This window comes from Lolium perenne, chromosome 4 (assembly GCF_019359855.2).
Source record: "Lolium perenne isolate Kyuss_39 chromosome 4, Kyuss_2.0, whole genome shotgun sequence".
Taxonomy (NCBI): Eukaryota; Viridiplantae; Streptophyta; class Magnoliopsida; order Poales; family Poaceae; genus Lolium; species Lolium perenne.
Genome location: NC_067247.2, coordinates 28,670,336 through 28,685,924, shown reverse-complemented (window position 1 = coordinate 28,685,924; position 15,589 = coordinate 28,670,336).

Sequence of the window (15,589 nt, the reverse complement as noted above, 5' to 3'; positions counted from 1 at the left end):
CAAGATGAAATGGTGGTTCCTATTACTTTAGTTCAAAGGTTGTCCTTGATTCTTAAATAGGTCAAGCTAGAATTAGTATGATTGGTCTCTCTCACTTGGGAAGGTCTTTAATACTACCTAAAGTTAGGCTCCATAAAGGTTGATGTAATCATCAATATCTATGTTTAACATATATGGTTTCTCTCTCTAAGGAAGGTCTTGAATTATATCCTAGGGTTCCTCTTAAAGATGATGATTTGAATACATGGATGTATATCCAGGGTTTTAGCTTAAGGTTTTCAATTGCTTCTCTAATAAATACTATAGAACTCTCACCTCTCTAAGTTTGATGTGTAATAACTTGGAATGGAGAACAATATCTATTTCTGGAGTGGATATTCTTGTTATAATTCCAATGTTGAAGTGGAATGAATACCATGAGGTTTCATGGTAGGATTATGGATTAGTTTTAAGACATGGAAAAGATAAGTCAGGAATGGTTTCTCCATTTTATTGTTACTTGTTTTCCAAGTAGATGTATGTTCATATGTTATGGCAAGGAATACCATGTTATGATCTTTAATAAGATCAAGCAATTTATTGAGTAAAGTGTTGTTGTGTTGATTATTAGTTCCATTTGATCTAACCCCTTAGATCAAATCATCTCTACCCAATACAAGGTTTTAGCAAAGTCACATTGAGGTTTATAGCGCTTGACTTGATGAGCTACTTCAATTCCACCAAGGTCAAGTGAAACTTCAGTTACTGTGACTGTTTTACTTTAAAGCGCGAAAATTTCCCAGATTTTCTATGCATGAATGCAATGCACACATCTATTTCCTCTATTTTTGTAACCCCATTACCTGGGATATTACAGTGATCCAGGAATGGAACACTGGACAGCGGTCAAGAATATCCTGAAGTACTTGAAAAGAACTAAGGATATGTTTCTTTGTTATGGAGGTGACCAAGAGCTCGTTGTAAGCGGTTACACCGATGCAAGTTGGAACACTGATCCTGATGACTCTAAGTCACAGTCTGGGTACGTGTTTATATTGAATGGTGCTGCAGTAAGCTGGGCAAGCTCGAAGCAGTGCACGGTGGCGAAGTCTTCAACAGAATCAGAGTACATAGCGGCTTCAGAGGCTTCATCAGAAGCGATATGGATGAAGAGGTTCATTGTAGAGCTCGGTGTGGTTCCTAGTGCATTGGACCCACTAGTCATCTACTGTGACAACATGGGTGCCATCGCCAATGCACAAGAACCAAGGTCACACAAGAGGCTGAAGCATATCAAGCTGAGTTACCACTTGATTCGCGAGTACATCGAAGATGGAGAAGTAAAGATTTGCAAAGTACACACTGATCTGAATGTAGCAGATCCGTTGACTAAAGCTCTCCCTAGGGCAAAGCATGACCAACACCAGAATGCCATGGGTGTTAGGTATATTACAATGTAATCTAGATTATTGACTCTAGTGCAAGTGGGAGACTGAAGGAGATATGCCCTAGAGGCAATAATAAAGTGGTTATTATATATCTTTATGTTTATGATAAATGTTTATATACCATGCTATAATTGTATTAACCGAAACATTGATACATGTGTGATATGTAAACAACAAAGAAGTCCCTAGTATGCCTCTTAACTAGCTTGTTGATTAATGGATGATTAGTTTCATAATCATGAACATTGGATGTTATTAATAACAAGGTTATATCATTATATGAATGATGTAATGGACACACCCAATTAAGCGTAGCATAAGATCACGTCATTAAGTTATTTGCTATAAGCTTTTGATACATAGTTACCTAGTCTTTATGACCATGAGATCATGTAAATCACTTATACCGGAAAGGTACTTTGATTACATCAAACGCCACTGCGTAAATGGGTGGTTATAAAGGTGGGATTAAGTATCCGGAAAGTATGAGTTGAGGCATATGGATCAACAGTGGGATTTGTCCATCCCAATGACGGATAGATATACTCTGGGCCCTCTCGGTGGAATGTTGTCTAATGTCTTGCAAGCATATGAATAAGTTCATAAGAGACCACATACCACGGTACGAGTAAAGAGTACTTGTCAGGAGACGAGGTTGAACAAGGTATAGAGTGATACCGATGATCAAACCTCGGACAAGTAAAATATCGCGTGACAAAGGGAATTGGTATCGTATGTGAATGGTTCATTCGATCACTGAAGTCATCGTTGAATATGTGGGAGCCATTATGGATCTCCAGATCCTGCTATTGGTTATTGGTCGGAGTGAGTACTCAACCATGTCCGCATAGTTCGCGAACCGTAGGGTGACACACTTAAAGTTGGATGTTGAAATGGTAGAACTTGAATATGGAATGGAGTTCGAATATTTGTTCGGAGTCCCGGATGAGATCCCGGACATCACGAGGAGTTCCGGAATGGTCCGGAGAATGAGATTCATATATAGGAAGTCATTTTATAAGATTTAAAATGATCCGGAAGGTTCTATGGAAGGTTCTAGAAGGTTCTAGAAAAGTCCGGAAGAAACCACTTTGGAAGGCGGAGTCCCAAAGGGACTCCACCTCCATGGCCGGCCAACCCTAAGGGGGGAGGAGTCCCAAGTGGACTCCCCTAAGGGGGCCGGCCACCCCCTCCCAAGGAAGGGTGGGAATCCCACCTCTAGTGGGAGTCCTAGCTTGGGTAGGTTTCATGTGATATGGAAGGTTTTGGTTTGGGGTCTTATTCGAAGACTTGTAGACCAACTCTTGGGTGTTCCACCTATATAATGAGGGCCAAGGGGAGGGGGCCGGCCACCCCAACAAGCACAAGGTGGCCGCACCACCTAGATGGCCGGCGCCCCCCTCTCCCCAAACCCTAGCCACCCCACTCCTCCTTCTTCCCCGCACGCTTAGCGAAGCTTCGCCGGGATTCTCCACCACCACCGACACCACGCCGTCGTGCTGTCGGATTCAAGAGGAGCTACTACTTCCGCTGCCCGCTGGAACGGGGAGGTGGATGTCGTCTTCATCAACAACCGAACGTGTGACCGAGTACGGAGGTGCTGCCCGTTCGTGGCGCCGTGATCAAGATCTTCTACGCGCTTTTGCAAGCGGCAAGTGAACGTCTACCGCAGCAACAAGAGCCTCAACTTGTAGGCTTTGGAATCTCTTCAAGGGTGAGACTCGATAATCCCCTCGTTGCTACCGTCTTCTAGATTACATCTTGGCTTGGATTGTGTGTTCGCGGTAGGAATTTTTTTGTTTTCTATGCAACGAATCCCTACATATTTGTCTCCTAGTCCCGTGTTTTCCAAATATTTTCAATCAAAAAACCCTTAATCATCTGAGCAAGAATTTCTAAAACCTTGATTTAGACGGCTATTCAACCATCTTACAGAAAGATATAACCATCGACAACATGATCTTTAGAAACAATTGTGTTTTTTATCTCATTGTGAGACACCTCAAATGTTTTAGGATGTTTCATAAATGTCACAACACAAGATTGTGACATGTTTTAAAGAAAATTTATATTGCATTTACCTCCATGTACTATCCATAAGCATTTCAAAACTTCTGTTCTATTAAATAGGATGGCAAGCACATGCCATCGAATCCTTGTTGTCTTTTCTTTAAGAAAAAAACATTGAATCAGTTAGAGTAAGAACATAAATTTCCATGATAAAAGTAAAAGCCCATGGGGTGGAACGAGACAAGTGCACGAGAATTAAACCTTTACTGATCAAAGGTATCCATGGCCCACGGAATGCCCACTAAGACCTTGTTTCGTACTAGATTTTTTGTGAGATTAGTGGGGATAATCCCCAGCAAACCCTATTTGCCACTAGTTTCTAAAAAAATGGTTGGTTCTAGTGTAGTAGTCTATTTTAATCTCCACATTTTGCCATTTCCCCACAAATCCTAGTGCATTCCCTAATTCTAGTACACTACCCCTACCTAGTGGAATAGAGATTAGGGTTTTATTAAGATTTGAGAGGATTGGGTGAAGATAAAGGTTTCACCCGATCCCTTGGGGGATCATCTCCCCACTAATACTCGCATAACTCTAGTATCAAATAAGGCCTAACGAGTGTGCAACACGCTGACCGAGTGACCAGGTGTAGGTGCGGTGGGGGAGTCCTATTCGCCGCCTTGAGATGTTTTGCATTTCCTGCATGACGCCCCAGCGTCATCTATCAGTATCTTTTTTCTATTGTTTTTATCAATTTCATTTACTTATTCTTTTCTTCTTATTTTCTTTTCCCCTTTACCTGCTTTTTTTTGTTCTCTTTATTTGCTTTCCTTTTAATTTCCTTTCAATTTGTTTCTTTCATTTTCCATTTTTACATTTTGGTTTTTATAATCATACTTCCTCCGTCCGAATGGAGGTGCCACTCTTGTTTGGCATGTCTAAACTTTGACCACTAATTTGATCAGTTAAACATTTGCCCATTTTTAGAAAACAAATATAGCATTATAAAGTTTATTCAAATAGGAAATCAATGATATAACAAAATCACCTCATTTGTGTAACCATCGAGATAATATTGGACATATTCAATCCTTCCACTGCGTTAGTCACTACACCACACAAAGTCAGAATAAGTTTTCTGTCTAGAATTTTAGTTTCAACTAGTAGCGTGCACGTGCTACGCTACGGAAACACAAAAGAAACATATGACAGTATTGCAAGGAAAAGAGTCACAGCAGCATTTTCCAACATCATAATCAGTCCGTCATCCCATTTCAGTCAAGCATCAATTGGTGATCACACTGTTATTCTTTCCATTTGATGTAGTTAGTGCTGAGCAAAAGTGGTACATATATAGATCAATGGATGTCGATTCCCCCCCGCCCCGAACCGCTCTACTCCCTCTACGGTGCTCTTGAGAGTCCACCACCGTTGACTGGGCCGCCGACGGCCGCTCCGCCAGGCTAGCTGGCCGGAGTTGGTCTGGTGCACGTGCCGGAGTAGATAGGTTGTAGATCTGTAGGTTTTTCTGGCTTTTGCCTTCATGCCTGTGTCTGGGCGTATGCTCCGTAGATGGAGCGCCTCCGCGGATCTTCTCCGCCAGATCTTCGGCGTCCTAGGGGTGTTCCTTCCTCTGCTCCTGCTCCGGTGGTCGGAGCCATGGGCGGAACAGCGAAGCACCAGCTCCTCCTCCAATAAGGCGTTTCTGAGCCTTATTCTGCTCCAGAGAAGCTGCCGAGCTGTGGGATCTCTCAGCCATGGAGGCTTTGAGAGATCTACCAACGAGGGAGCAGGTTGGATCTCCGCTTACCGCTCGGCCAGCCTTGGTGGCGAGGGGGTTCGTAGGCGGTGCTCCTCAGCTCTGGATCTTGCAAGGAGTCTAGCTCGCCAGCGCGGGTCAGTGAAGAACAGTTCGGAAGGGCACTGGCTCCTGGCCTACCGCGGTGGTGAGGAGGAGGCTTCTGCTCTTCTTCAACCATCATCGGCTTCTTCACAGGTTCTTCTTCTTCGAGCTCAACCACGTGGATGGCTTGCTTGCCTCTACGATCTTCTGCCGGCATGGCGGCTTTGCTACAACCTCCAGTTCGGAGGCCTCTCTTCCTAGCTGCTGGTGCTCGGCGTCCGGATTCCACCAAGTGGTTCGTCCCCGGTGGTCTCCTGGCGTCTAGAGGCGACGGAGTTACGCCAGAGATGGGTGTTCGAGCGTCGGCGCCCTGTTCCTCGACGGCAACGCCTTGAGGACGCCGGCGTCTGGTGACGGAGCATCTCAGGGACCAGATTGCTTTTCTATTTCTTGTCTCGGGCTGTGTTTTGTAAAGTGTGAGGGCCATTCTTCAAATCTTAGGTTTCTCAGGGTGAGAGTTGTCAAAGGGCCTCACTGTAATATGTACCTGCCAATATTCTGGGGCCTTCGTGGCCCTGCTTCCTGTTCAGAAAAAAAAAATAGATCAATGGATGTAACAACTGGCATTCATAACATATAACTTATCACAATGAAACATGCCAAATATTAAATCTGAAAGTCTGAACGTACATACAAACACATCCTAGCTCACAAATTTCAAATACCAAATTATTACATCAATGCTCCATCTACTTGACTCAAAAGCTCATGTCATTCCCTAGAGTCTTTCTTCTTGCATAGGCTGCAATATTGGGAGCAAAGTGCACCCTACTAATGTAGTATGCAGGCTGCAAAATTAAAGCTGCACAGAAATATTTAGGAGAAGATATGGCATAACTGTAGATTCAGATAGTAAACAAAACAGGCAAGTTATATACAGAATGTTCAATCAGTATACAACCAGTCACAAGAAAAACCGTATGCATTAGCATTACCTCTGCATTGCAAGGTAAAATTCAAAGGTTACTAAAAAACTGACCCTGATATTGCAGGTAATTATAGCTCTGGTACTTCTAACCTTGCCAGAATATTCCCAACCATAAGAAAATTTACATGGAGACATAATAGGTTCAGTATCTGTTTGGAAAATGCATATAAAAACTTTCGTATGCAGCAAGTGCATAGAACATTTGATAATAGAACTTTGGCCAATGCAAAAAATTCTACTCGTGAAGCATAGGAAGCTCATGTCATCATTCCATAAGAAGCTACTATATTCACGCGTCTGTAAAAAAAATAGACATCGATGGAGGCAACTTGCACATAAAAACAAAAAAGGAATGATATCAAAAACAGAAAAACTATCTGTAAAAACTGGTAGACCCTAGTTAATCCTTAATCAAGAACATTACTGACACTTTGTAGTATTTAGCAAACACTATTTAAGCAATATTAGCAGCCTGATCTTCTGATGAAATTGGTGAAACATATATGTCCGATGGACTGATCTTGAACCGGGTACCAACATTTGGACAGCATATCTTCAGTTGACCACATTCAGATGTGTTAGGACGACCATAACTTGCAACAGCATCTCTCCTTGACATTTGGTGCTCCGGAAAATTTTCACTATTGGGAAGACTGCGATAAATCTGATCATATGGATCAATATGTATGCCATCCTTTATATTAAGGTTCGGCCCTTGGTATAACTCAGATTTAGAAGAACCTGTACATTTTTTTAGTAAGTTAGAATATCATCAACACAAAATGAATCACTGACGATTAGTTACACAAAAAACTTGATAAACACTTACCTTGTCCCTTATACATTAGAATCCTGTTATCCAGGTTTTGATTGTCAATCTTGTCTTCAGTCCGTAAAGTATTACTCCTACCTGCTAATGACATTTGTTAATATGTTTATATAAACTTGGATGAGGCAATATGTATAGGTACAATTAAATATCATTGTATATCCTCTAAAAAAATATCATTGTATATGAAACTGAACAAAACATGCATGGCCAGAAAAGACTCTTTCTGCATATACATAATGTTCTCATGCAAGTAAGTATATTCAGAGGTACCTTGTGTACTTATAGTACTACAAGCGTTATCATCAAAAGATCATAAAATTTTGATATGTTTGAACAAACTTTTTGCAGTGGTTCAGCACTGCAACGAAACCTGAAGGTTCTTCTAATCTGAAGTAATGAAATCTGAAATATCTAGATCTAAAATATCTAGAGTATATTTACCAAACATAATCATATCAATGTTCTAGCGGTCGAATTCCAAAAAACTTGGCAGCCGCACATTACTTCACTCATGACTACAAGAGCATAGTTCTATCATGATCTAGCCATCCAAGATCATGAACAACGTTAATGAGAACTGAGCTCTAGCTCAGTGGCAAGGCAAGCGAGTGCGCAGCCAGCCCACCCGGGTTCGAATCCCCCATGCGCGGTAATTTCGCTGCAGGGATGAATAAACCGGGAAAGTCTCATCCTACCTAACAACGTATAGCCAAGGGAGAGATCATTCCCCCGTTGGTCAACGTTTTTTTGTTTATGAACAATGTTAATTCTCTCATGACTACCTTATGCAATTTCTTCCCACCCCTATCTCTGATCACACGTGTGTACTAAATGTTTGAAGTAACCAAAGAAAGGTACAGATTTCTCATGTTCTGGGAGATGTATCATACTTTCAGAAACCCATTTTGCAGCCCTCCGTCAAGATGGAAGGGCATGAACTCAGAGCTATACCTTGTCGAGATGTACAAGAAGCGGCGAAGTAGACTGGTGAGGCTGCGAAGCGCTCGGACTTGTCCATCGATACGACACGGTGCTGCCCTTGTCGTGGACGCGATGCAAGCTTCAAAGCGAGCGCGCACACAGAGGGTGCGACCTCGACACGGTCCGGCACCAGAGAGCGAACGCGCCGGCAGGGTGCAACCTCTAGGCTGTCCCGATGACAGGGAGCGAGGATGACGGCAGGGGCTAAGCCTCCACGCTCTCACACAGACGGCGAGCCGCGAGCGAGCGCGGCCTCCACGGTCTCGGCGAGCAATTCCACCAGCAGGGTGCGCGGCCTCCACACAAGTCTGATGGCTTCGAAACACCGACGGCGAGCGAGCGCGGTCTCGGCGTGCAATTCTGCCAGCGCCAGCAGAGGGCGCGGTCTGCACACAATTCTGATGGCTTCGAGCGAGTACACCGACAGAGACATGCCGGTGCGTGAGTGGAGGAAATGAAATTTGAAGGGAAAGACAATAAGACATAGTGAGAGGAAATGCTCGGGGATAAGATTCAATTTGAAATTTGAATGGCGGTCGACATCCATTGATTGGACACTGCAGGAGGAGGCGGATTAGAGCCGGGAGGAGGAGGTGGCCAGGCGGAGACAGGGGTAGGGAGAGGGCATCGTGACTTTTTAAGTTTTTTTTTTTTTTACCGATGAGGGGATTCTGGAGTAGTCTCGATTCTACCTGGCGTTTTCTTTGGACTAGTAAACGTGCACGTGCAACGCACGTCTCATAAATCAATAAATGCATTAAAAAATTATCACTTTGGATCTTCCTGGAAAATAAAGAAAAATTGATGATGTTGCTCTGTCTTGAAAATAATTTTAGCACTTCTAGCGTTTGACATGTACTCCGTATATTAAGTCTATCTTGAAAATAATAGTTGCCAGATCAACATACTCCTCCTCAAACACACAAGATAAACCCTGAAAGTATATTGATATAATTTCACAAAGAATTCTCATTGGATTATTGGGGCACCTTGTTTTATGAAAGCGACACAGTTTCATTTAGTAAGACACGAAGACCAGCAGCACGCCATTTTTGCTAGTTGATAAATATAGTAAATATGCACATGCCACACACATGTCATATAGGACATATATCAATCATTCACAGAACAAGTCAAATATCATTAGAAAAATAATAACTAAAAATGGAAGGTACATCACAACAGAATATCAATAGGAGTATGCTCAATCAGATCCTTATAACGGAGATATGATTTAGCAAATACGATAGATAATAATAATAATTTTACTAAACATGGAAGGGCAAGATTTCATCTCTTTTATCACAATAGTTGGTGTGCATAAAATGAGTAAAGCATCCTGGCTTTATATTAGTTTGACGCGCATTTGCCCGTGCAAGATTACAGTAAGTGTTTGGATTATAAAGACCTAAATATGTTCTTACAGAAATAACAGCCATCTTATTCGAATCCAATTCATTTTCCTTCAACATATAATCATAGACTCAAGTTAATGGAATCAACAAATATTTTTGATTGAAAGTTTGAAACAAAATATAGTTTCCTGGAAGACATACCAAGTTAAGAATTTAACAGAAAATAAACCCTCACATAAGAAGATATCATTTATCCTTTCTTTGTGAAAGAGTGATCTTACAAATTCACAAAAACCAAGTTCTTACAATTTTGCTCAACCGGTCAGTACTGAATTAAGCATCACACCAGTACATGACACACTAATACACTATGGCCTAGCTTAGCAAGAGGAATAATTTCCTTGTCTCGGTGATTCACCTTGCTCAGTCTGAAACTCGGAATGGTACTTGTGCAGAGCAACAAATCCATCTCAAGAATGCTTAGAGGAGATCTGCATTGCTTCAACGGGTCAAAAGCTCGGATAAATGAGACAACGTCAGATTGAAAAATAAGGGCAAGATCAGATAAGTTTTTGCTGAGCTCTGCACCATGCAGGGTTGCAGGCAAGCAATTTCCCCAGAAGTTTAACCATGAGAGCACCTTCCATTCCTCCCCAGGCTGAGAATAAGATGGTTCCGTCATGATCTTTTCCAGTGCCCCCACAACAAACGTTACCCAAGTCCTGGAAGAAACTCGCATCAACATTGACCTTGATCCATCATGGTTCCGGAGGCTTCCAAGATGAGTTTCTGCAAATATGGCACAATTTAATCAACTGGGTCCAGCAACACTGCAATTGTTAAACACATCAGTTGTTAATCACCTTGGCTTTGCATGTTTGTGATGTCCAGAAAGCCAGTGATGTTGCAGGTTTAGAATGTGCTATTGGAAGATGGCATGTAACTTGTACCCCTAGACATAATAACCAATGATATAATGTTGTTTTTTGCTTGAATAGCTTAAAGGCCCAACAAATAGACTTTCAAACAGTATCGTGAGTTTGTGACACATAATGTAGGTTACCTGCAGAAGCTTTCTTAAGTAACTCCCATTTGCGGTGTTGCAGGCCTCCATGAAAACTATCATAATAGCAAATCTAAGACAATCCCTTGCACAGGTAATTCACTCTCAGGTGATCCTTGAACATGTAACTGAGATATTGCATTGCATGCAAAAGAGTACTCTTCTGGAAAACAATGTATTCTCTCGAAAAGAACTACATCCTGAAACAGAGCATCAAAGCACAAATCTAGGTATCTAAAATATGGAAAAACAAATTCTCACTTGTAGTTATAACTATCTGTGATACATGACCAAGTATTTTAAGGGAAGTTTCCAAGAAAGGAAACCAAAAAAAAGAGCTTCAACAAACCTGCCTTGACATCCTGGTAATTAATTTACATGAGAAGAAACTGATGCATCGATTCGTCCTTAAGAAAACAGCTTCATTCTCTCAAAAAAAAAAGGAAGATTTGTCTGACAAAGAAGAACATATTCCCGAACAAGAGTAATCACATCAACGGAACATAGAAACAGATTATGCTCTACTTGTAGAACTGTTTTGGCACAATTCAGGCAATGGCTATTTGACTACAGTCATGAATCTGAAGCAGTATAGATACGGAACTAATAAATAACAAATTAATCACTGTATGAATCTGGTTATTGCAAATATTGCATAATTAAAAATTGTATGGAGATTGGAGAAAACCTCAGAATTTCCGGTGACAAACGGCGGCTGACGGCAGGGGCAGCAGATACTGTGTACCTAGCACGAAAGGGAAAACATGTAGAAACTTGGATAATATTTTCCTGCTTCAGACATTGGGTTGCAATCTTTATATGTAATAGCTAAAGATGTTTTATCAAATTATGTCAGTCATTTTAGCACCACCGGAAACAATATTTCTAAATGAAACCCGGGAGCACATGCTCCTGGTTAAATAAAAGAACATCCTAAATAAGAGATGTACATATCTATGTCCTATGTGCAGACATTTTGAGCATTGAAGCTCTCATACCCATTAGTATCAGCATCCAAGATTTTGTCCCTATACATGTCATATAAACTACAAATATTGTAAAGATCCTCGGGAAACGGTATATAAGCTATCAAAAGTCCATTCTTATATCGCAAACAAGAGAATCTACTTTCAATGAATATTTCCACTACACATACGTGTAAATCAAGAATCAGATTTCGGTATAAAATCACAACAAACTACTTAACCGGCAATTCAGGTTTCAGTCCAAAATCACAAACTACTTAATCATGTTTCGGTATAAAATAACAAACTACATAATTAGGTATCAGTATAAAATCACTGAATATTTTCAAGGACACACGTGTAGATCAAGAATAAGGTTTCTGACGGCCAAAAATGATGTTCACTGTTCACTGGCATGAAAAAATATATCAACAAATATGTATTTTGGGAAATATCGCCATACTATACCATGCAATAATTCAGATATTTTGTTAAGATAAAAGTAAATAAAGCGGTCGAAAGCAACTTCCAAACCAAGATGAATAAGTGATAGGGAACCAATTCCTTACCTCCATAGCAAGCTAATGACCTACCTGTGCACCACAACTGAGCCAATAAAAGACAAAAGTTCGGTTCGCCAAGAACATTAATTGTTTCCACAAAATCAACCACTTTGTCTCATTGTTCTGGCCCTTCAAGCAGAAATAAATCCACCATTTATCCTGGAACCAAGTACACCTCCATGTGAGAGGTATTATCCGTACTAAGAATTTCACTTTGTAATCTAGATAAGTCATTCACTAACCACGAAACATGTTTCTATTTCCTTCTTGAACTACCAAAAGTTAGTAATATGTAGATACTTTGGAAGTTTCCCGCACGTGTCAATGCAAGTTTATACACCAGTATGTTACTTCACATGATCTAGCATCACATATTTTTATATAGTTCATACAATCGTCGGCACTTCAACATCACATAAAAATTGATCAACCAGTAACAATAACAAAAAAAATAGTTATCTATAGTAAAATTATTCAATAATCAATCTTTCAAACGTTGCAGAATTCAAACAAATCAGCTAACATAATATGAACATAGATAACTGAACAAACTCTCAGGGCAGGCGTGCAATATGCGTAGTATGGACTAATTATTCACATTTGTCATCATTTATGACCTACATCAAACATAAGCACCAGGATGAGCAGTAACAAAGACAAATCACTACATGAGCCATCTGCAAAATTTTAGCGAAAGCACAAACCATGTCGCGTGAGTAGGCACAATAGGAGACACGCCAGCCGCATCTCAGTACTGGATCCGTTCGATCTCTCATCCCTTGCACCCATGCTCAGGCGTGAACCGTCGTCTCCACACTTGAGACTTGAGACCCTACCTCCACGAAAACTGGACTGATCGCCTCAGTATCAATTTCTTCGCATATGGTTCTCATGATGGCGCTTTTGGACATATTTTTCACTAAGCCTGACGAATCACCGAAACACCATTCAGTTCATCTTCGTGTGGTCGAATGAACATAGCCACATCGTCAGAGACGATGTCTGATGCCCCATCTACTAAGCGATTCAAGAATGTTCGCGTCCTCTGCTTTGTAGAAAACTACAGTGAACACATGTTGCATTACTCTTTTCTAAAACTTATCGTAATAACAAGAGGTAGAACAACTGACCGAAGGTAATATGGTCAGTACCAACGGGAAGGCACCTGACGGAGCAATTTGGCGGGCACGGGATTTGACTACGGCCGCTGGGTGCCGGAACGCTGGCCAAGGCCGCAGGAGGGTCCATTGGGGGAGGTCGGGAGGAGCTGGGAAACACGGCGGGTCTCGGAGACGGAGCAGCCTGCGGTGCTCGATGGAGATTCGACGCTGTTGGCGTCCGAGGCTCCCCAGATGTCCTCCCGTGCAGGGCGGCTCCGGGCAAACCTCGGCTCGCGTGCATGGCCGTGGCGGCAGGCAGGGCGGCAGCGTGCAGGGCGGCTGCGAGCAGGAGTAGGCGCGCTTGCAGGGGGCGTTAGTGGGGATCGTGGCGGCGTGTGGTGTCGGTTCGGGAAAAAGGAAGCAGGCGAGGGGAGTTTTGATTATTTAGAGAAAAAAGCGGTTTGATTGATTAGAGGTGCGATTATGGGTTTATGGCGTCTAACAATGTTTTAGCAATAATCGAAGCCGTTGGTTTCAGTGATTAGATGGTCAAGATTGGCTGGATCTGCCCTCTGGCTCTTTTAATAGTAGTGTAGATGTAGATGTAGATAGATGTAGATTGGAGATTGGAGATTGGATTGTTTGCGTGAGCCCATCTATCAGATTGAGAGGTGAGGGGGTGTGAACGCACGACCATGAACTGAGTCTTTTATAAGTAGGAAAGATTGTTGGTGGCCAGAAAAAACATTATGCGGTATCATTAGTTCTGAATATTACTTGTTCCAACGTGGGGCAAGGCTAGCTTACGGGTGACCGTCGCACCGGTCGAATCCGACCATGGTAGAACTTACTGCATCTTCAGCGGCGTGACGTATTTTAATGTCCGCGGACAAGCGCTGCGGACGATAAAATGATATTTTTTGTTCGCGCGTTCGTTTGCGTCTGAAGGTTGCTCTAGCGGGGCGACGCATTTATTTTTTTCTTATTTTTTTTCTCTACTCCATTTAAACATAGTTCCAAATATTATATATTAGAACATGGTTTTACACAAACTAATACATAGTTTGAACCATGGTGGACACAAATAAAACATTGCAAAATGAGGAAACCAGTTGTGTTGATTTCCGTATGTTCGCTGCCAATAAAGAACATTCGAGAGCACACTCAGTCATCCAAACTAGAAAATCCAGCGGGAGATGGTGCCCTTGTTGGTTCTACCGAGGACGAACATCCAGAAACCTCCACTACTGGCTTCGTCTGGCCTGTAGCCAGATTCGCTGCAAAGAAAGAACACTTTAAGTTCTTAGCTATCGGTATCCGAGCCGGATTCGCCGGTGTGGTAGTGCTTGTGGCACGCCGTGTCGTCGAACATCTTGACGATCATCTCGCCATCACCCTCGTAGAGGAAGGTGAGCTGGCAGCCGCGCTCGAGCTCGAGGTCGCGGGTGAACTTGTCCCACCCCGTGTGCATGTACATCTTGCCCTGCCCGTCGAACAAGACCTCCACGGTCCAGCGGCAGAAGTTGCAGTTGGCCTCCCGTAGCTGCAAATGCGCCGGCTCGACGCCATCGACGAACTCGACGAACTTGTTCGGGAGCCGCTTGATGCCGAGTGGGTCGTCGTCGATGTGGAGGAGGAACTCGAAGCAGCGGTCCTCCTGCGAAGACGAGGAGGGCACAGGCGACGGCGCGCGTGGGGCCATAGCTGCTCCACCACAACGGCCCATGCCCCAGCCCCGGGGGCGCCCAGGGCCGCGGCCTCGACCGGCCATGGACTTCCTCACAGGCCTGGTTGCGTCGCAGGAACACCTAGGCGGCGCTACGGTCGAGCTTTGTGGCGGCTAGGGTTTCTTTGGAGGAGTGGATGAGGAAGAAGAACGCGCGCCCCCTTTATATAGGCCGGAGGCATGCGGTGGCCACGGGACGCGTGGCGTCGCCATTAGCGTGGTTGGCGGAGGTGGGTTGCGGCCGCTTGGCAGCCGAGGCATCGCCATTGACGTGGTGCAGGCTGCCGAAGCGACGCAGCGGCGTAGTCACTGGCGCGTTTGAGAATACGCATCGACGCAGGATCGCTGCCAGACGCGAGCGGACACTTTGCGCGTCCACGCAGGATCGCCCGACGAAACGCACCAGACGCGAGCGGACACTTTGCGCGTCCACGCAGCGTCCGCAGAGACGTATCCGATGCGCATATTTGGGCCAGGTTTGCGTCTCCGCGGACGGTCCGGTCACTTTGCTTCGCCCCGCTGGAGGTGGTGCCAGACGCATTTCCGGTCATGGCGGACGAAAACGTTCGCTGTGGAGGTCGCGGTTAAGGCTAGCTCGAGTTATGCGGTGCAGAAGGATTGCTCGCGGCCACGATCACCCGTGAGCTAGGGGGCCTTTCTGTCCAACGTGTAGGTCACTTCAAATAAAACCGCGACAACTGGTTGTGTAATCTCGACTTTCATAGAAGGAAAACTC